General features: G+C 32.2%; 1 protein-coding gene across 1 annotated transcript in view; it reads left to right on the top strand.

Annotated features, from left to right (window-relative positions):
* The window catches only part of LOC129223393 (putative polypeptide N-acetylgalactosaminyltransferase 9), a 134,004-nt gene that overhangs the window by 73,295 nt on the left and 37,129 nt on the right, over positions 1-23,580 (top strand). The window lies entirely within an intron of this gene.

Genomic DNA, 23,580 nt, shown 5'->3' with positions numbered 1-23,580 from the left:
TGACGTGCAAATATAAATTTCCCGCCTGGAATAACTTCTGTAAGCCAATTATTCGATTTATCGGTGATCGAATAATCGATTATGTGTTTATTATTTACAAAAAAAAAAATTAATAAATAAATAAACACTAGTAAATAAATACTTTTGTGCAACCAAGGAGTAAATAAATGTTATGAGGGGAACAAGAAATTTCATAAGTTGTTTTATAAAAACGTTTAAATGGATCAAGCAAAAAAAAAAAAGAAACAAAAACTTTATTTTATCGCAGATTTAATAAGTAGCTTCACAACATAATGTGGCACAGTAAAAAGCATTGTTAAACTTAATTTTAAGTTTTAAAAAAAATGCCGAGTTTGCTTAATGGACATCTAGATTTTCTAAATCGCAAAGCATAATATTAAAGTAAACACATTGGTGACGTTATGACGAAAGGAACCAAAGATACATAAAAGAAGATAACGACTTAGGGGCGTCGAAGAAGAATGTTATACGTTCTATCAATTCGAAAGGGTAGAATAGAATCGATCTTCGCAGCTTGGTGCTATCAAACAATACCTCTGATAAGCTGGCGTTATTATTTTCTTTTTACGACTAAGAAATAAGCTGAGAGAGTTGTTCGGAACAAGATTGTTTTGTTGCTTATACTGCGCTAGTTATTGTATTGTTATGACTTTGCTGATTTGTGTTGATGTTAGAAATATTCAATATAGAGTATGTGCGTAAGATAACACAATATTTTTTTTATTTCTGAATTGGTTTGGAATTTTTAATGTTTCGTAAAAGTGAATCAATAATTATAGATTAAAAAAAAATGGGTACCATTCAGCAAAATCAACAAACGTTAAAAAATTGAAGCTACCGTGGCTGATAAGAGTCAAGAAATACAATGATAGATTAATTGAGGCAATGAGGAACAAATAGGTGTAAGTAGCAAAATTAAAAACTTGGAGATACTGTATGACCACGGATTGTATGTACTTTGGCAATCGGCCAAATAAAGACGATTGCATCTGAATGAATCTAGCAGGGGAGAAGGAAAAGCAGCAATGCGATATTGATTCACGCGTTTTATAATGTCACTATTGCCGTGATAATTTATTGCATTCTCTAAAATAAAATGAGGGGAAACAAAAAATGATTATGGAAACGACAAAAAGAAAAGAAAATGTTTTTATTTCGTTTAGGAATGTAAAGGTAAAATGGTAAGCTCAAAACTATGTTGTGAAAAAATGAATCAATACATTTTTATAGTCAGAATATAGATCAAATATACTTTGGATTAAAAAAAAATATATTGCCGTGAGCAAATTTTTATTTTTACAAAACTGGGGCTAAATAGTAGAGAGGCAAAAGCGCACAAGAGTAACAAACCAATTAACACCCCTATGAACGAACAGATACGTCCATTTCCGCCTATAAACCGGATTTTAGCCTTTTCCATATAATCGATGGTCAGACAGTAACCAGTACAAATGGTAGGTGAACCTCCCCTCTGTCTTGGAGCCAGATATAGTAGTATTAACCCTGGTAAATTCTGTTATACAGCATGATTAAAAAAACCATTTCAATAGAAGTCTACTTAGGAACTTATTTTTGAGCACGTTTTATTCAAAACTTGAAAATGTCCACTTACGTCCTTTTGCTTCTCAGTATCTCAATTATAACGTCGATTTTTCAAATTACAAACCTTTAAGGGTCTGTTCATGAATGATGTCACACTTCGTTAACATATCTTATCCTTCATTATTTTGACACAAAGTGTTACATTTTTCTGTAATCCCAATCTCTTGTCTCAGGTCACGCTATTATTGTTTACTAATAATAAAGTTGAAAGTCTGTATGTCCAGATCTCTGGATATCTGGATCCCTGGATGTCTGTTACGCGCATAGCGCATAGACCATTTGGCCGATTTTCATGAAATTCGGCACAAAATTAGTTCGTAATAGGGGTGCGACATCGATGTCGATGTTTTGGAAACATCGATGTTTTTGTTGACACATCGATGTTTTTAACATCGATATTTTCCTTTCGATGTTTTTGGACCATCGATATTTTGGTTTCGATGTTTTTTCGATGTTGATGTTTTTGCATTTTAATTAAAAATTATCATAAAATTTGCTCCAATTTTCTCGCTATGTAATTAAGTTTACTTATGGAGTTGCCAAAAAAAATCATTTTTTTGCACTTATTTTATAAGATCAATTTTTCTGTGTAGAGGATACTTTTTGCAAAAATCACTACAAAATAGTAGAAGATTAACTAGAGAGAGGAAGAGGTCAGAACTATTGGAAGAACCTGGCACTGGTAGTCTGGTGCCAGAACTTGCAGTCTATTTCAAGGCTCCAGTTCTTAAACTAAAGGGAAATCCTACACGTTAATACGGTGAAAATTATAACTTTAAAAATTTAGAGCTGATAAAAGTTGCTTTAAAGTATTTAATAGTGATGGCAACTTCTGTTCCATGGGAAAGAGATGTTTCTCTGACTGGTGGGGCAGTCTGCAAAAAGAGAAATGCGCTTCTGGGGGATTTCTAAACAAACTTCTTTTTCTCCAAACTGTCAACACCAATGTTCGGGGTTACTTATCGATTTCCCCCAACAAGTCGCCCCTTTATTACTTACAATTTGCGTTTCATTATTAACTAAGAGTACAACACATAAAAATAATTGTTAGAATTTTGCATTTTTAAAATAATTAGCACAACTTTTTCGCATCATTCAACTGACGGTAAGTTCTATGATACATTTTTTTCTTAGATTCTTTTTTGATGTAAATTTACTTTTAGTTTCATTCAGTTTGAAAATATTTCCTTACTACTATAACTAGTTTGTATTAATCAGTGCTTGTCTTATCAATTTTTGTCCTACTATAATACCAAGATGTTACGAAATGATTCTTGTTAAATTATTTTCATGATTTGAGGTTTAGTATTTTCAATATATTCGTCCGGTACGTATTCTTTTGTATTGCTTAGAATAGTGTAGTATATTCAAAATTGTATGTCATACATTGATAAAAAGATCGATGTTTTAAAACATCGATGCTTGGAAACATCGATGTTTTTTGGTAGATGTATCAATACCATCGATGTCTTAATTTCTAACATCGATGTTTTGAAACATCGATGTTTTGCCATCGATGTTGCACCTCTAGTTCGTAGCATAGGGGTGAGCACCTCGAAGCGATTTTTCGAAAATTCGATTTTGTTCTTTTTCTATTCCAATTTTAAGAACATTTTATCAAGCAAATTATCATTACATGGCCGACTAAATTACCGTAACGTAGAACAAAAAATTACCGTAGACGAGCAAACTACCATAACATGGGCGAGCAAATTAACATAGTAAATTTGCAAGAAATTCATCATCCATTATTTGTAAATATGCAGGTGAACCAAATGACCTTTTAATTTTCTACTACGATCGAAGCCGTGCAAGTATCACTGGTGTTATATAAACTTAGTGGTATAAAAAATTTATTTGATTTAAAATATGTGATGTCACACGATTTATTACCATCTTTTCCCGATGTCAAAAATCGTCATAATTTCACGAAATCTCACCCAAAGCATGACTTCTGCAAATGACTCCTTAAATTAAAGAAGCTTTAGATGTATGCAATGAAAACTATAGTGAGTAAACTTGAAACAAATAAATATGTATCGAATACGTTATTTTGCCAAATCGGTACTCCTTTCAAAAACGTCATACCTCAAAAATTAGCGATTTTGAGCTATGCCATTTTTTGAACTGCCATGAATGAGTAGCATATCTCTGCAAGACCTGCATTTCTATAACTTAATATTTCGACGCTAGAGAGCAAAAGTGTCGTATTAGCATTTCCAAGTATTTTTGGCACGTTCTTTTCAATAATGTCACATCTTGGGTTGTGCTCGATCCATTAGGCAGGAAATATCTGTGCCATTTAGTGAAAAATGAAAATATTTATTCCAAAAACAGTATTTCACACAAAAAAGAGCATTTTTTCATTCTTATTTTTTAATCATTAACGCTCTATTTTCATTTACGTCGGTATTGCAAGGAGAGCAATAAATTATTAACAATAATACCATATATTGAGATGTTCCAAATAGTTTCTTTAAAATTTAGTCAGAACTCAAGTCAGAACTTAATCAAATTTAGTCAAGAACGTCAGAAATAAAGCGCAAAAATTTTAAACTTACGCTTTTTATGCTCCTTCTTATTGAGGCAGAGAAGAAAAACCTGATTATCTCGCAAAAATACCTTATGATTAAGAAAAAGTTTCATCAGTGCGCCTTGAAATATAGCTTTATTTGATGATATCGTACTTTTGAACTTTAGAATCGCTCTCCTTGAAAATCACGTTTTTTTTTTTGAGACATGACGTTCTTGAAAGGAGTAAGCAAAATATTACTTAACACTTTCCATATTATGATTATTGCTATCATTATTATTAGACGTATTGTTTTTGATTTATATTATTTTATTTATATTTTTTTGATATTCTATAGAAGTCTTTATAAGCTGTTTTGGAAACCTTAAGTCATGTAAAGACCATGATTCAGTTAACTCTTTACAATTGAAACTAATCCATGCGATTGCGTCAAAAAAATTACGAGCATGCATAAAATAACTCCGCATAACAAGTCAAATACTTTGTAAAAATTACAGCTTATTCATCTTAAAACGTTTTATTGGAAGTAATTACCAATTAAATAAACTGTTTTAAAATAAAACGAGCTGATGTGTGCCTCACATGACTTCCTTTTACTCCAATTTAATTTTATTTTTCCATTATTGGCGATTTTAATGTGATTCAATAGTTTATTCTATAAATATCACCAACAGTGGCCAAATTGAAACAAGAAATTTTTTTTTTAAAGTTTTTCGCCAAGTTGGCGACAAAACGTGGCGACCAAAAGACTGGCGATATATCGCCAAGGGTCCGCCAAATGTTAACACCACTTGAGTTTACAGTGACCCGCTTAGAAACACCCGAATGCATCCAAAAGGGGAGGTGCACAACTATACCCTACTAGGGAGTCTACGTACAAAATTTCAACTTTCTAGGACATACCGTTCTTGCGTAATGCGACGTACATACGCACATACATACGTACATACAGACGCCACGAGAAAACTCGTTGTCATTAACTCGAGAATCGTCAAAATGGATATTTCGCGTGTCTATACGTTCTTAGGCACTTATCCACGTGTGGTCTAGTAGAAAAAAAACTCAACATTCATTCGGGGGTGAGCAAAATGGAAATTAAGGTCGATTTTTTAGTGAAAATGTTTTCGCGAATACAATACTTCCTTTTTTGTAAAAGGAAGTAAAAAGAGTACATTGCTCCAAAGACTATTAATTTCAATATATAATATTAAAAAATACGGAAGCACAATAAATGTGACAAAACTTCAATAAACTATTTAAAAACATACTAAAGAATCCATTAAATCAAACTAAGAACACAAATCAACTAAAACGTATGTAAAATACTGCATTAAAATATATTTTTTCTAAAAAAAATCCTTTCAACATCCTCTCTGTACATAAAAGCTGCAAGTATTCAAAAATTGTGTTTTAAAGTTTTACAGCATAAATAATTTTCACTGGAACGTTAACGATCAAATGTCTAAAGCAGGCAAACATTGTTAACATCTTTTCACACACAGCTGCGGGGCAAGATCTCATTAATTTAATTGGAATGCCCTTTGAACAACTTCTCACTCTTACTCGAAGGAACAGAATCAGGAAGTTGCAACGAATACTTTTGTAAGTTTAATGGCTATTACATTTGACGCTGGTTCATTCTATGTTACGTATATTATTTTAGATATAATGTTACTTTCGTAAATAACACCGATTTTATTCAAATAGCATAGGCGTATCTTTAAGAAGAAAAAGAAGCAATTACTAAAATTGAATTTTACCATTTTATGCTGTTAATATATTTCACTACAAACTATACGTCATGTGTTTAACAAACTTCTATGTTCAATATTTTGGTTTTTTCTTTCACTGCTTTTTTAATTGAGTTAAAAATAAGTTAAGTGTTTAAATAATTTGCAATTCAGAATTTTAAATAATTATTTATATCTTGCTCAAACACATTTTAGAAAAAAATCACGTTAGTTTTCCTTTTTAAATAAAAATAGTGACATTACAAAAAGTTGTATTTTATTTTACAAGCATAGGAGAAAAAAGAGCATTAAATATATTTCTAAGAAACTTAAAGATTACTTTTGAAAATTAATTTCGAAATGAGGTATGGAAAATACGTAAATAACTTCGTTCAAGAGACACGGAAATTGTGTAAGTAGTTTCGTTCAAGAAGTATTTGAAATAAGTCATTTCATATAATAGATATGAGAAACATTTAAATAGTTTCGTTCAAGAGCGTTGGGAAATTTGTAAATAATTTTAGTCAAGAGAAAAAGAAAATGTGCAACTAATTTTGTTCAAAGAACAGTATATCATTTGACAGTACTTCATAACACGAAAATTTTCACGTAATTAAAAAAAAAAAAAAAAAAGAGTTTGAATTACATAGCATATGTTTCTTTTCTAGACGATTAGGAAAAATACAGAATGCAGTTTATCTTTTATCCCTATAATATTTTATGCCTATTCATACACAATATGAGTTATAGCATCTTTATAAAGCAGTACGTACATCGGAAATAGGGGTTTTATTATTTACATACTAAATCATAAGTAATATAAATTTATTCATCCTGAAAATAAATCTGTGTCAGAAGAAATATATATTTAAATGCCAACCATAGAAAAAAAATGTTTCATCAGGGTTTGCGAATATATTTCTGCAAAACGTTTCTAGAAATATTACTTGAGGTCTGAAATTCAAAAAAACAACTTTGTAAATTCAAATAAAAGTCATGTTCACAAATTACATTTTATTTTCCTAAATATCAATAATATAAAACAGTAAACAGTCACATCTGAAATAATGCTTTCATATGCATGCATAAATAACTTAAAATTTTATACAAGACAAATATGAATACAATGAATTTTAAACAATGTCCTTTTAAACAGGAAGAAATGCATAATTTTATTGCCCTGGCCATTTAAAAAGGATTCCCCAATAAATCATAGAAACTACAATTCCACACACGTGATCAATAATAATAAAACAGCTTAAGAATTCCAAGCTGTGTATCGTATTTCACAACCATTCTTTATAAATGAAATATAGACAAACATAAATTTCCGTGAGCAATTCACATTATTTTTATTACCTCTGGCCGTGGAACTGTTGATAAATCTTTAAAACAATTTTATACTCCGTGGGATAAAAACATGTCAAATAAAAATGCAGTTTTTATTTCTTGGTTCAGATTATTGGAAAAGCATGAACACAGTATTCTTCGTAAGTAAAGAAGAAATTTTCAATATCTTTTGTTTAATTCCATCTTCTTGGAGCGACGCTGGGTTCTTTTTTTTCTGTTTGTTACAAGAATCCTGTTTTTCGTCGCGTTATTTATTCTTAGCAAGAGATGGTGCTGGAATTGTTTTTGGTTTTTCAAATGGAGACGTGTAAGTGCAATAAACAGAAATAGAGAGGTATTGTAAATAATTTCAAGAAAAAAAAACGAGCTGATGTGTGCATCACATGACTTCTTTTGACACCAATTTAATGTTTATTTCCTCATTATTGCAATTTTAATAAGATTTAATAGTTAACACTCTAAATATCACCAACAGTGGCCAAATTGAAACCAGATTAAAAGATAAATAAATTTAAAAAAAATTCAAAATTTGTCGCCAAGTTGGCGACAAAACTTGGCGACGAAATTACTGGCGATATATTGCCAAATGTCCGCCAAATTATAACACCACTTAAATTTGCATCGAAATTAACAATGATTTCCCCCCAAAAAGGTGCAAAAGATCCTTTAGAAACACCCGAATGCAACCAAAAGTGGAGGTGCATAACTAGACCCCACTAGGAGTCTATGTACCAAATTTCAACTTTCTAGAACATACCACTCTTGAGTTATGCGGTGTACATACGCACATATCCACATACATACATGAGTATATACAGACGTCATGAGAAACGTTGTAATTAACTTGGGAAACGTCAAAATGGATATTTGGGCGTCTATACGTTCTTGAGTATATATGCACGTGTGGTCGGGTCGAAAAAAAAATATAACATTCATTCGGGGGTGGTCAAAATGGAAATTAAGGCCGATTTTTGAGTGAAAATTTTTTTGCGAATAATCCTTCCATTTTGTAACTTGGAACTTTTTGTACCATTTGTAACTATTTTGTAACTTTTGTTTACTTCCATTTTTGTAAAAGGAATTAAGAAGCGATAGTAAGTCTTGTATAATAATTGTTTAGAGATATTTAATGGAAATGTATTTTGGGCCAAAAAACGCCTATACACACTCTTACACAGGCATATGTATTGTATACGCATATGCAGCGCGTCACCGTTTAACCTGCAATACCTCTTTTTTTGCAACCGTTAGTCCTAGATCAATCATTCCAATTGGTAAAATGGTCAAAATAAGATGCGAATTAAGATATTGATAGCATGAAGCAAAAAAAAAAAAAAAAATGTATATATATATATATATATATATATATATATTTATATATAACTTTTTATACGGCTATGAGGTTAGTCATAATTAAATTAAAGGAATTACTCTAAATTGAAAAAATAATAAAAGCAGGAATGATTTGATACATTTGTCGCCGCAATTTTAGGAGCCATTCGAACTCAAAATTAGTAAGGATTATGAATAAGTTGAGATTGTAACCTATAGTCTTTTCAAAAGAACGACTTGTCAAAGTAAAGTTGAGTATATATAAATTCTATTGCTATTGAAAAATCAGTGCAAATGTTATGCATATTAAATAAAAACGCACTACAAAAGCTCGTTCAGTTTTTGAAAAAAACACTCTGTGCAGACATATAATTTTAAACCATTGTTAGCAACTAAATTTGCAAATTTTTGTATGTAACAAAACGCTTTTTTTTCCCTTAAATCCGTGAATATTGGTCGTACTAATGTTAACTTTTTCGTGTTCAAAGTGTTCCAATAATTTTCGTTACATAGTGAATAAATTTCATTCAATTTAAAAGATTTGAGAAATGTAACACACATTTTATATCCATTAATAAATTTATATACCGATAGAGAAAGAAAAAACGTTTAGTTTAATATTGTTAAATATTAAAATCAAAAATCTTGTAATCTTAATTAGTTATGTTTTAACTTTTCCCTTTAGTAAAATATTCATTTGATATGAAATATATGACCTTTTTTTTTGAGCAATCACGATTGCTTATTGTTCTCACTTGACCGTCCTTCATGTTACGGTTCCTTTTTCAGCTTGGACCAGGGGCCTTTGCAGTAGCACCGCCCGCCGTCCTCCAGGCGCGGCTGTCCCCCGGTCCTGAGCTATCCGCTTCTCCTGGTCGGAGGCGTCCATGTCCTACACACACGCACGCTCACACACATACAAACACACGACTTCACACACTCCTACACACACACTCATACCTGCACACAGACGCAAACACACATGCCTACATACACACACACACACGAACGCATACACGCACACGCGCGTACACAACACTCACTCACACACATGCATACATACACTTACACACACACGCATCCACACACATGCGCCTACACAAACACACACGCGCATACACACGCTCGTGATTGCGAAAAACATAATTTGAATTCAAGATGCCAAAAACTCAAATTAATATATATATTTTTATTGCTTTAGATTTTCTGAACTAAAATAGCACTTTTAAGCTAAAATAAACAAAAAATATGCCAATAACAAACATAATAATTTAAAATGTTTTCTTTTGGGCTATTTTTTTTTTCTTCACTGCTAAGCATTTTTTCGCTTTTATTTGAGGAAAAAAAATAGAATACTTCTTTCACCAACAAATATCTTGTGAATCGCTTTTCGTATCTCCTTGTTATTGAGCAGTTTCATAAAGGTGTAGAATAAGTCGTGTTCACAGAATTCCAGAAGAATTGAAATTGCAAACAATCTTTTCAAAATCGTCTTGAACGAATTTTCTGACAAAATTGAAAAAGCGTAATGCCAAGTTTTCATGAATGAAAATAGTAACTCACAAGGAAAAAATGAGAAAATTTTCACGGAAGTTAGGAAGTTCTAGAATAGTGCAATGGTTATGCAACTGTTCGTGGCATTGTTGCCTGCAAGTAAGTAGAACAAGGCAACAAGCAGGATGAAAAAAAATTCTGCAATAAACAAATATAATTTGTAAGTGATCTTGGAATTTATTGAAGTGAGATATTTTTATGGCTAGATGATCTATTTATAATTTGTTGATTGGTTCCATTAAGTATAAATAACATGCATTTACACATCTAGTTTTATGTAGCTGCCTTTTTTTTTTGAAATCTCAAATAAGTAGTTGAAGATAATGTGTGCCTAATTTAGTGTACAAGTTACTGTCATACTGAATGGACTAGCATGGTCTTAAATCTAGTTTTCTGGGCATTACCATTCTAAAAGGAATATTTCGAAGTATACCTTTGTTTGCAGAAAAATGCTAAAAGAGTGCGCTAATTCGGAAGAAGAACTGTTGTTTACGCTAATTAATGCAATACTTGTGAAATCGTTGAAAAAATACATTCCTGCGTGAGATTCTTCCACGAGATATAAGCATGTTAGATATATATTATAATATACTCCTGTTTGTGAAAATTGCAACACCACGAAGGACTTACGCCAGTGAGCTAAAAATTGCATGAAATGTAAAGTTGGGCATGATATGCAAATAATTAGTATTGCAGACCGGTAGCGCATGCGTATGCTGAGCAGTGCCCTCTGAACGGCGGATCGAACCAAATATAATTAGACGGCTGTAGCGAGACGTGTATGTTTATCGGTGCTTATATGCTAGAGTAAACGTTAACTGAATCTTTACTATGCCTCTTCGACGAAAGAAAGCGAAATTCGAGCAAATTTCGGAGTTTGAACGGGGCTGAACCGTCGGCCTTCGTGAAGCTGGATTGTCTTATCGTGCAATAGCCGTTCGTGTGCAGCGTAACAGCAGCACTGTCATGCGTGTTTGAAAGCAGTGGACGGACGAGGGTTGGACAGCTCGGAAATCCGGGAGTGGACCCCGAAATGTGACGTCAGATCGCGATGAAAGACAACTTATGCGCATTATATGGCGCTGACGGATCGCACAGCTTTTTCTAGACCATTGACAGCACAGTGGTCATCAGCTACAGGTGTTTCATTGTGTGCTTCGTAAATTCGGAGACGTGTGCTGCAGCGTGGACTGCGCGCAAGGATTCCTTTTTACAGGATTCCTCTCACGCAAAGCCATCGCCGCTTGAGGCTACAATGGGCCAATGTGCATAGGAGCTGGCGTGCTGATTGGCAGCAGGTCGTCTTTTCTGAAGAATCCCGCTGCAATTTGTGGCACCATGATGGCCGAATTCGTGTCAGGCGCTATGCCGGTGAACGGCACATTCCGGAGTGCATTATTGAACGCCACAGTGGACGAACACCCGAAGTTATGGTCTGGGGTGCCATAGCATATCATGGCCGATCACAATTGCTACGAATTGCGGGCAATTTTAACAGTACCCGGTACATAAACGAAGTTTTACAGCCCCAAGCTATTATTTTCCTGCAAGGATTGCCAGGGGCTGTATTCCAGCAGGATAATGCCCGTCCACTGGTCGCCAGGACTGTCATATCCTACCTTGATACGCAGCAGGTACAGCTTCTTCCTTGGCCTGAATATTCCCCGGATATGTCACCGATTGAACATGTGTGGGATTACGTTGGACGGCGTCTCGCTCGTGATTTTCGTCCTGTTGCTCCAAAAAAGGAACTTTGGTTGCGCATACAAACAATATGGAATACTCTTCCGCAGGCAGATATTCAAACTTTGTTTCCCTCCATGCCGAGTCGTGTAGCAGCTCTTATTGTGGCGCGTGGTGGCTACACAATATACTAATTTCTATCTATTTTTATTGTTAGTTTGGTTTGAAAATGTAATCATTTATTTCATCATTACCACTCAATTGTGTATTAAATTTCATCCATCCATGATGCTTCCTTCATGGTGTTGCAATTTTCACAAAGATGAATGCATTTCTTAAATCTCTTAGAATAATTGCATTTTTTCATGTTACTCATTTTTAGCATATTTCTGAGGGATATTAGGGCGTTTTTAGTTTTTCCAAACTTTTACGAGAAATTAGGTATCTGAATATATTACTTTTATTTGTATTACGTCTGTTGATACGGTTGCGCTGATTTAATTTTTAAAGAAAATAAAGATTTGTACTGATGTAATATTTAGCGAATTTTTGCCTATATCAAAGAGAACCAGTAAATTCCTTCTTAAGAATTTCAAAAATATAACTAGAATATTTTGTATCGATTCACTATTTAGACGTGTTCATTTATTGGGTTACCGCACTGTTTTCATTGAAACCCAAAAGTTGAAGACATAATTTTTGGGTATCTCCTGTATACGCCGACGCTAGTGTCGCACTATCAATGAGATCTTAAAAAGTAATAACTTCTATGTTTTCCTTCTACATTGTGATTCGATTCCAGAGTAGCGCCATGATTAATCCTGTACATACGCGTTTCATCTCATTAAAGTATCTCATGTTTATTCGAATAAGGGTGCTATGATTTGTCACACCGCCTTACACTTGGAAAAGATGTAACAAGAATAACAATGCCTTCATTTTTTTTTTATAACGCGCTTTAACCAGTTAATTACACTTAAATCCTTCCTATGATGTGTTCTTTGAACTAAATGATATAGTTTTGACATACACATGAAAACCGGAAAACATAATTCCGCTTTGAAGTATTTAACATCAAAGTATATTATTGCTTTGTTGATTAATTATCAAAACTGATATTCTGTACGCCTACACCATATACAACATTATGTGAAACTCAGAAAAATGCCCTATTTTAAAAGAAAGATGTTTATTGTTCCAAAATGCTGCACACGGATAGGATAACTACATCTCATTACGTCTCAATCTCCACTAAAAATAAAAATTTCCCCCAACTTATGATCAAACCAAATTTTCTTACCGTGCTTATACCCATTTTAACATGCTGGCAGAATAAAGTAGTGTTTAGGGGCGCATTTGGCCTTTGAAGTCCAAATGCATGGGTTGAAACCCAGTTTCATTGGTTGGATTTTTGAGATGAGGAAATTCTCTGGAGTCGATATCGACTACTGAACATATATTCTCCGTATAATAAATTTGTAGTGCAGTTTCTCATCGTGAGAGTCACTGTGCCTCCCTCTGTTTGTGAGACTCAGCACCAAAATTCTCGAATGCAATGGGTATCTAACGTAGAAATGCCCCATCAAAGAATGAATGCCGACCCTGAGGCTAATGGATGGCCGAAAGATGCCAACCACTTTTCTCCACCTCTTAATTGGAAGCCTTCGGTTAAATGCCAACTTTTAATTTTAAAAATTATGAGGAACCGATATGCAGCCGCATTAGAACAAAAAGGTACATTTTTGAAATTAATTTATATATTTATATTTTCTCTCGTAATTTTTAACATTTCAATTTTCAATTTGTAATGCAAGGAATATAATCTGATTTAGAACTTCGAAAGCGCCACAATCACTTTCGAAAAATTGTTCCTGATTTCCGAAGCGAAAGTAAAATATTTTCCAATAAACATTAATTAAACGTATGATACATAAATGAGTTTTGAATAAGAGTTGAAAATAATTATCAGAAATTTCACAGATCCAATGTTCGAGAATGCTTTTCGCTAATTTGATTTTATTATCATTTAGATCGAAACAAAACGGGCGTGAAACTTGTTTAAAACTCTCAAAATTGATTGCATTTCCATAGTACTAATTTACTTTCAGCATAGATACTTTCGGAAATAATGAAAATTCTTGTGTATTGGCACATGTATTGGAAAGTAGAAGTCAAATTAAGCAGAACACATGAATATTCAATTAAACAATGAACATCAACGCTGATTTAAAAGCTTTCGCTTGGCCGGAGTTAAATTTAAGTGTAGTATTTTAAATTAATAACAAGTCTCATTTAGATTAACTTTCTCGTAGATATTCCCGTAGCACTGCTTTCATCTAGTTTAATTTTAAGACAGTGTTAAATACGGCTGATGAGAATTTAGCTCGTTAGCTTGGATTTAGCTACGAAAAATTTATCCATAAAAGCTTAGCATTTTAAGTCTTCATGAAAAAAGAAACGTAAAGTCTAGTTCTGTTTATAAATCATGCGTTTATATTTTTGTAAGATTCATGTAGACAATTGTAAATGTTATTGAAAATATTCTAAACTTACGGTTTAAAAAAAAACAGATCTGAAGAGAAGAATGTAAACAATTTTAATGTTTTTTAATTTTATTTAAATGTCTAGTTGTTTCTGATATTTCAAAGTTTAAATATCTTTTTTTTAAACATTAAAAGACATCCGACATCGCTTTTGTCGGATGTCTTTTCATCCATAAGCTCATTTATTTTGCATTGAAAAAGGCGTTCCTGTAACGTCGATACGCGTATCTGCAGCAATCTGCAATTTGTGCTTCTGACGTTGTTGTTTCGTACTTTACTTTTCAGCACAAACGTATTTATTTATCTTATTTGATATTATGTAAGTTTACACAGGCTTGCAAAAATTGGGTCCTAAGCAACTATTTTTTCAGCAAAGACTAACTTTATGTGATTTGATGCTCTGATTTCAAGCACCGATTTCTCTCAACCACATAAGGATTTTTCATAAAATTTTAAAGATTCAGGGAGAACGATGGTGGTAATAAAACATTTGTAAGTATTATATAGACAAACAACTTGATGTATCAAACAATTGGAAATGATTTTCCATCTAAATAGCAATTTTACATTAACTAGAAATTATATTAATTCAATCAGTTACTATTATTTAGTATAGTCGCAGTACGATTTACTTCTCCCTGTAATATCCAACAGCGTTTCGCCGTCATTTGATGATCCACTTACCTTAATATCTACACTTTATCTCATTGATATCTTGACTAAATCTTTCTTTCTGTTCTTTGGTGACTGACTTTAAGATTTTTAAGATATCCTTTTTATGGTTAATGGTAATTTTTGACTACCTCCCTACATGCATATATATTCATTAAAAGGTGCTAAAATACGTATAAGTGCCGAAGATGCGTAAAAATTTGTTTCAATAGCTTGTTTTATTTTTACCCACTTTCGAAGACACTCAAATACCACAATCTGAATTAAACTCTCAGTTCTGTACTTCAATCAGAAAAATCTTTTCACATGCATCGTGTGTCAGAAAACTCTACCTTATGATTCTAATAATGCAAAATAATTCTTAAAGAAAACAAATAAGAATCACAAAGTTTTTTTTTAAATATTTCTTTAAAGTTATGTTTCTGCAGTTGTATGCTTCTGCATATTTGTCACAAATGTAATACACCCAATTGTACACCCAATAACTTATCATTACATTATACGATGATTAGAGAAACTTTTCAATAAAACAACTGTTCACATGCAACTGAAAGCTAAGAAAATTTTTAAATTTGTCTAAAAGTATATTAGCCTTTCATATAAAGCAAGGCCGTTCTAGAACATTTCGTTAGAAGTATAAGAAGCATTAACTTAAGGAAAATTGGTCCTGTTAAACCTTTAAAAAATATTTTTCAGTTTTTATATATTTAAAATATTTAAATAAAGATTTTTTAAGCGATACTGAATTCATGTTTCTATGAAGATTAAAAACAACTCAACCTAAATATTAATGAGGAATGTAATAAAATATGCGTGCAATTTTACTTTCCAATGCGATTTTCTCAAAACGTTTGTTTTTAAAAAAATCTTGTTCATTTTTCTAGAAAACTACCTCCACACATTACTTTGAAATTTTCACCACATTTTATTTATATGTTCAAAATTACACTGAAGTGAAAATTTTGCTTTAGGACTCACTTTTTCCTAAACAGCTGTTTTTAGGGTTCAAATGGTCTTTTTTTAATTTAAGAAATGACTACTAGTTAAAATGTAATAAATTATGAAATAAACTAAATTGCTTTAAAATTGCACTGCAGTAGACCATTAGATATCTCTTGCAAATACTGTAAAAATCATAAGTACTGTCCAATCACGGATTGTATGGAATTTTCAAACGTCCAAATAAGAAGTATCTATCTAAATGAAGGGAAAAAGTAAAAATTTGATGCCGGTATTCCGCTCATTTGAATGAGACTCTGCTTCTGCAAAAGCTGGCATCGTTAAAAATAATAGATTCGTCCATTTCTGGCTGTAAAACGGATGTTTGTCTTTCCATACAATCCGTGGTCAGACAGTATCTCTTGCATCTTAAATTTTTGAGAAAACGGTGCAGAATAGTTGACCTTATTTTTGTTAAGGAATTACTGCTATTGAGAAACTTTTACCACTTCAAAAAATAACAATAAATAAATAAATAAAATATATAAATCAAAGCAGCATACGCAGTCATTAAAACCTCCCACATTGCAAAAAATTTATAGTTTATTTTCTTCCCATCTGGTATCGGATGAAATTTCAATATTTTCACAAACAGGTAAATAATTGGAGGAGACTAAAACTGACGTACTTAGACAAAGAAACTTTCGAAGTAATCTTCTCTTTCTAAGAAAGACGGAAGTTATCGTCTTCTTCAGTAAATATTTTAAGAAACTTTCAATACCAGCTTGCCAATATTTTGGTAAAAAACACTTTCACAAACAGTAATTCAAACCTGCACGAGAAGAAAAGACATAAGAATTGCGAACGAGTTAGCTAATGGCTCCGAGACAAAATGAAAAAAAAAAAAAAAAAAAAACATATGAAACAAAAAAGGACTAGACTTATAAAAAAAACAAGTGATTAATGCGAATAGAAGTGCAGTTATTGACCTGAGGCCATTCTTTACGTCTCCGACAAAAAGAAGCAAATGAAGGGAAAATAATAAAAGCATATAATCTCCACTTCCCATTAGCAAATGAGTGCCGTCTAAAGAATATTGTTTCGTAAATGGAGTGTGGTTATTGAGGTGGAAGTTTTGAAGCGAGAAATTAAAATTGAATTTGAACTATTGTAAAGAAGAAAAGCGTTCCTGGATGAAATTACATTTTTTTCATTACATAAGAATGATTCAGCAGAAATGTTTTTTCTCTTTTTTTTTTTACTATTTGCTTTCGTACATTTTAAAAAGCACTACCTTGAGTTATTAATGTTCAAACAAATATATGCCGTTGAAAATTTAGCGCTGATCATATTATTTTAAATAACTAAAACTAGAGGTACTGATTTTTTCTTTTTACTTTTACTTATTTTATTTTTTTATTATTTATTTATTTGTTGTAGTTTTAAAAAAATGAAGGAGGGCCTCATTTCATCTTTAATACCGCCAATACATCCACATAATCAGAAATGAATTATAAATTTCTCTATATTTATTCAAAAAATATCAGCCAAAGAAATTGTGAAAGGATGTCTGTGGCGGACCTGCGTCCATGAGACTCTATAGCTCCTATAGCCTTGAAGTTGTATACAAAATTGCTTCAAGTTCCGGTGATATGCACCTGATTTTTTTTTTTAAAATTTTAAATCTCAACTTAGTTTTTTTTAACTTATGTTTTAAAATACAATTTCACGTCAAGTGCCTATTCGCAACTCCAATAAACTATGGGGGGCGCTGCAACCACTGCCAAATGGCAAATGAAAAATGTAAAACAAACAAATGCCGTAACTTATAACTTGCTTTGACACTTAGTGAATGAAAGTAATTTTTCATCGTGTTTGTGGGAAGCTTTCTTTTCTATTCCTCTGAAATTACATTACATCATTAACTGTCTGAAGCCTGTAATTTACCCCTAAGAAAACACGTGGAATGGAATGTTTTACCTTTTTCTTTAGTATTGTTAATCACCGCAAGGTAGCGTATTCGAGCTTTGGGGTTGCGAATTTAAGGGATAAAACATTTCCCACATATAATGATTCTTATTCTAAGTCCTGGGCTCAATCTATTCAAGCCTGGAGCTAAAGAGAAAATACATTACCGGAGACTACAACTTGAAAAGCGTCTTTTCAAGCGTACAAAACTGCCGTTTTGCAATGCTTAGGAGCCAATTCGCACTTACAACATATGAGCAGATTGGCACAAGCTAGTTTGGAACTCGGAAAAGGGGTGCTCTTCAAAGCACTTTTTTTTTTCAATTTCTCGGTTATACATAGCTCTATCAAGTTATTTTTGTCTTCGGGTGGGAGTGGGATTGTGCTCTAATTATGAGTTATCTACTTAAATTGTATTTTGTACGGGAGGGAGGATTTTCATTTTGATCGAAACGGAACTCATAATGCTGTCTTTAATGTGATTATTTCTAATAGACCAGTGTTGCTCAATCTTTTTCTACCCATTAGTCGCACCTTATATTAAATTGATCTCGCGGGACAAAACGCATGCAAAATTTCAAAATATTTACATTTTTTAAAATTATATTGCAAAACGTTGAAAAGGAACGAAAATCAAAAACAAATTACTGTTATCATTGCCAGATATCATTTATTTAAATGCATCTGTTTTTCAGAAACCAACTTCTGAGACTCCAAATTTGTAACATTGTTATTAATCCTGCTTTTCCATTTGTGACATGAAACAAAACAACGGGTCACACGAATGAGATTCGCGGGCCGGATGTGACCCGCGTGCCTTTATAATTCAAATAAGATTGCGAAGTAATTTTCGTAGGTTGGTGAGCATCAGCGAGAAGGGAGCGAAGCCTCATTGTTTCATGTACATAAGTAGGGGAAACCCGGCTAAAGTGGATACCCTGGGCAAAGCGAATTTTGCCTATAACTCCCAAATAATGTGTTGGCCGGCAGTCGTGTTGTCATAGCAACGGTCGCCTGTTGCCGCTCCGTGTGCGGCATACACGTCGGGACGAGTTCGCGTCACGCGACGATAGTGACCGAACAAAGTATGTTTTGGGGAAAACAATATTAATTTACAGAGGTTAGTGTTTCATCTATAACTTTAATACTATTTGTGATATATTCTTAGTTATGACTAGGATTTGATGTACGATTATGTAGCTTTCAACTACCCGTAGACGACGAGTTTAGATGCTCATATTTTTTAGTAGTTTTTAATAACCTCAAAAATGTACCTGAAGGGCAAAGTGGATACCATATTCACTATGCCCGGTCGTGAAAAGTAACTTCATCCGAACCTAGCAGTCCTTCAATTTTAAGATCTCAAGACAAGGCCTCCATTGAAGACCGTACTCATACTCTCATGGGACCTGAAACAATAGAATAAGTCCAAGGTAATGATGTTCCCGCCGCTTCACCCAAACCTGGATGTGCTAAGAACTACTACAGTCCTTCAGTTTTATGCCCTTTTTCTCAGCCTGCAAAACCAATAACAATACGTAAGCTAAAGCTACATAGTTCTACACTCCTGACAAGTACTCCAGTAAGGGACAATCAGAAAAAAAAAATTTGAAAAATCAAAAAAGACTGTAATGAAGTAACTAGTTGATGTTTCGACTAAAGCTTCTGAAAAGACTTTTAAAAAGACCACTACTAAAAAGATCTCTGGTACAAAACATAGAGTTGCATAAGAGAATGAGAAGAATGAGGGAGTAAAGAAATTTGATGATGTAAGGTGCATTTTCTGTGATGAAATGTTCATTGAAGAGGATGATCGGCCAACGGATACAATGTGAATTTGTACTTAGTGGTGTCATATAAAGTGTTCAACATTCAAAAATAGTAATGATTTTCTTTCTGATGACTGCAATGATTAGTATTGTAGCAGAAAAATGTTTTTTTTAAAATATACTCCTAAATTTTGGATATTGACTTTTTTTAGTTTAACTTCTCTGTTTGTTATAATAATTAGTATTGTAAAAAATTTTTTTTTTAATATGAGCCTTTAATTTTCGATGCTTTTTTTATTTTTAAGTTCTATTTTGTTGTTTGTAATAACTACAATAATTAGTTTGTTGAAAAAAAATGTTTTTTAGTTTGCTCTTTTAATTTTCGACGTTTATTGTATTTTTAAATTCAATTTCTTTGTTTGTAATAACTACAATAATTAAACTTTGTAGCAAAAAAATGTTTCTCGGATATGTTCCTTTAGTTTTCGATTGTTATTTTATTTTTAATTTTTAGTTTTATGGCAAATAATGTTGGTGTTCGCTTTGCCCTGGTACCGAATCCACTTTACCCGGGGTGTTGGGCAAAGCGGATATTTACGCCATTGTTGAAAACTGGCCTTATATCTAATAGTGTAATTAATATTAAGGACAACTGTTATTGCATTACGTAAGTTCATTAAATGAAGAATGATTATAAACAATTGTTTCAATTTCCAAAGTAATAACTAAACGACAATAATCAAGAAAAGCTTAAGGTATTCACGTTGCCCGGGTTTCCCCTTCTTATATGAGATGTGACAACTAATTCATAAATATGAAAAAAAAATGTACCTGGAAGGATCTGGACCTGAATATTATTAATATGTGTTCAATGCATTTTGTTTCTTGTACCTTTAACATTGAAAAAAAAAAAAAAAAAACTCCTGCAGGCCGAGTGCAACACTCCGGTTAAAAAACCGTAACTTCTATTTATTTCATTTTTTTATTTTGTAAAATGAGATGTGAAAGATTTAAGCATTTATTTATATAATTTAATAACTATGAAGTTGCTATTTGGACGCAACTAAAGAATGCTGATTTGAAGTTATTATAACCTCTCAGCCTGTATTGAAATATACTATGCATTGTTACAAACTTTACGAATCTTACGATGGTAAGAGGATTAAATCGAGTTTTTAATCATTCAGAAAGTTTAGTTTTCTGATCAAGAGTCCCAGTACTCTAATTTAACAGGTTTATTTCAATCATACTCCTCACATATTTCAAAATTACCCTAAGCTAAAAAAAAATAAATAAAAATAATCAAAATTGCCATAATAATGCATTGCTATTTTGCATGTATTCCCGGCACTCGTTCAAAAGAAATAATAATAATTTCTGTACCAATAAATTACGTTTATTTTAGCCCTCTTTATGCTTCTTGCAAACTCAACTTTTAGGTATCAAATCGATATGTTTCTTTTTTGTAATCATTAATGCCTAAAATATCAAAACTTTTTTTTACCAATCCAGATAAATTCCATTTTTTACTGATCATAACTAAAGTAACTTTAAATATTCAACTTTGTCATTTTTAGTGATAGTGCAATCATTCCTATCAAAAGGTAAAACTTGAGTGCGCATTTAATTTTGCAAAATCTTTTCCTATCAGCCTCTTAATTTAACCGAAAGTACTCATCAAATAATAAATAGTCCCTTTTTCACACTTTTACATAACATTTATGTTTTAGGAAACTAAATTTTGTATATCTTACAAACATAACAGCTTTTTTTTTTATTAAACATCGTTTAATATTTAGATCATTACCGCCATCAAACGTTAAGCTTCTTTACCTAACACTCAACTTCTCGATTTAATCAATTATTTTTATCAAGTACTAAAATGTTTTAAAAAAGAACAATATATATCTAATACTTATGTCTCAGTAAATTATACTTGAAAAGCTTTAGAAAAATAACAACTCCATGTTTTAATATCGTTTAATTTTTGGAAAATTGCTGCTATTATTAGCGTCTTTTCACGACAAAAATAAATATTTAAACAAAACATTCATTATTTACTAATAAATCTTCACTACTAAATATTCTTACCAGCAACAAGCCTCCGGGAAAATGAAATATTACTAAACCATAAAATTAATTGTGATAACTACTACCATAATTTTTGCATTTTGCTAAATAAAATCTACAACTTGAGCTAAATCTAAAAATATGCCTTTTTGAAAATATGAATCTCCTATAAATAACTTCCGTGCAACAATACGAAATAATTTATGAACAAATTTATGAAAACAAACTGCAATTTCACCCATTAAAAAGCACTCATCCAGAGAGATGACGCCTTCATAAATTCCAACACACACTCTCATTAGCAAAATAAAAAGTTTTTATTGTGTAACAAATACGATAATCTAATAATATCCCTTTATGCTCTCCACTCCTTTAATTGAGAGCTATGCCCCGCCCATAAACGATCCGGCAGTTCATTTTCTTTAATACTCAATTATCGGCATAGCTTCCGAAACACCCTTTGTAGCTGAAAGACCTATCAGCAGCCCTTAGATATGAAACATAATCCCACCTGGGAAAATGGTTTTTCGTTAATGACGTTGATATCTCTCGAGGACATAACAAATATCGGGTAATAGCTCCAGTCTTCATTGGTGGATAATCACGACCATTAAGAGTTAAGTATCGTCAGACTTTGCAGAACGACGTGCGGCATTAGCTCTCAAGCGAATATACTCGTTTTCGACCGTTGTATGCTTTATGGTGTAGGTAAAAGAGCGTTTGTGTGCTTCAAAAGCTCGTTTTAAAGTACATTGTTTTAGAGAATGTATATATTCCATTAAAAAATGTGGATTTAATGCGAAATTTGTAAATCGAAAGCTATTGTGAAGCAAATAGGAATTCATTCTCAGAACTAAAAGAGCTTAATATGAATTGCAAAAGAAGGAAAGAAAATGAAAAATAATACAGGTAAATCCCGTTAAAACGTGCTTCAAGGGACCACAAATTGTATTCGCTGTAACGAATACTTCAATGCCAATTCAATCTCGGATGAAAATTCATTTCGCTTAAACGGATATTTCGTTGCATTGGTATTGGGATTTTACTGTAAAAATATTTCACATTGCATTATTTAAATAAGAATCAAAATCATTATAAATTCAAGTCCTTTAAAACATGCACAATTTAATAACATAACTTTTTGTTAAATGTAGCCACTGTACCAACAGTTAGCTGGATAAATAGTTAGGAGAAACGCATGGATGTTTATTTTATTAATAGCATGTTCTGTAATGAAAAAGTTAGCGAAAAAACGTGGCAATAATTCTTGAGCTGTTTTTAACTTGAACTCCACAATAATGATGTTCTTTGCGCAAAGTAAAAGCATATTTCTCATTTTTTTAAATTTACTTAATTTTCAGGGTACTGTAATAATGAATAATCTTAAATGTTGGAAAAAATAATTTTAATAATTGTGCATGATTTGTTTGCTGTTCTGTTGGACTCATTTTCAAAAATGGCATACATTTATGGTTTTTTTTTTTTTGAAAGATAACATATCTTGCGCAGAAAAAGTCTACTAATAAGACTCTTTTGTTATAATTGCATTCTTCTTCTCACCAAAGCGGGCTTTTTTATTTTTTTTTATGCGAAAGAAAATGAAATCTTATAAAAGTGAAAAAGTAAATTTGAAACTAAATTCTGATGGATTTTACACGTAATACATTATTGAAGTTCTTAGTTTTTTTTTCTGGATACAATTGATATATTTTATTTCTTTACCGTATAGTTTTCATAATTCTGTTGCATTCGTGCAGTTTTGTGCCGCTTGACTTTTAATAAAATTCAGCACCATTTTCACAAAAAACAAATTC

This window comes from Uloborus diversus, chromosome 5 (genome assembly GCF_026930045.1).
Source record: "Uloborus diversus isolate 005 chromosome 5, Udiv.v.3.1, whole genome shotgun sequence".
NCBI classification, from domain to species: domain Eukaryota; kingdom Metazoa; phylum Arthropoda; class Arachnida; order Araneae; family Uloboridae; genus Uloborus; species Uloborus diversus.
The sequence above is the reverse complement of the archived record's forward strand: the minus strand, read 5'-3'. Positions and strand labels throughout refer to the sequence as shown.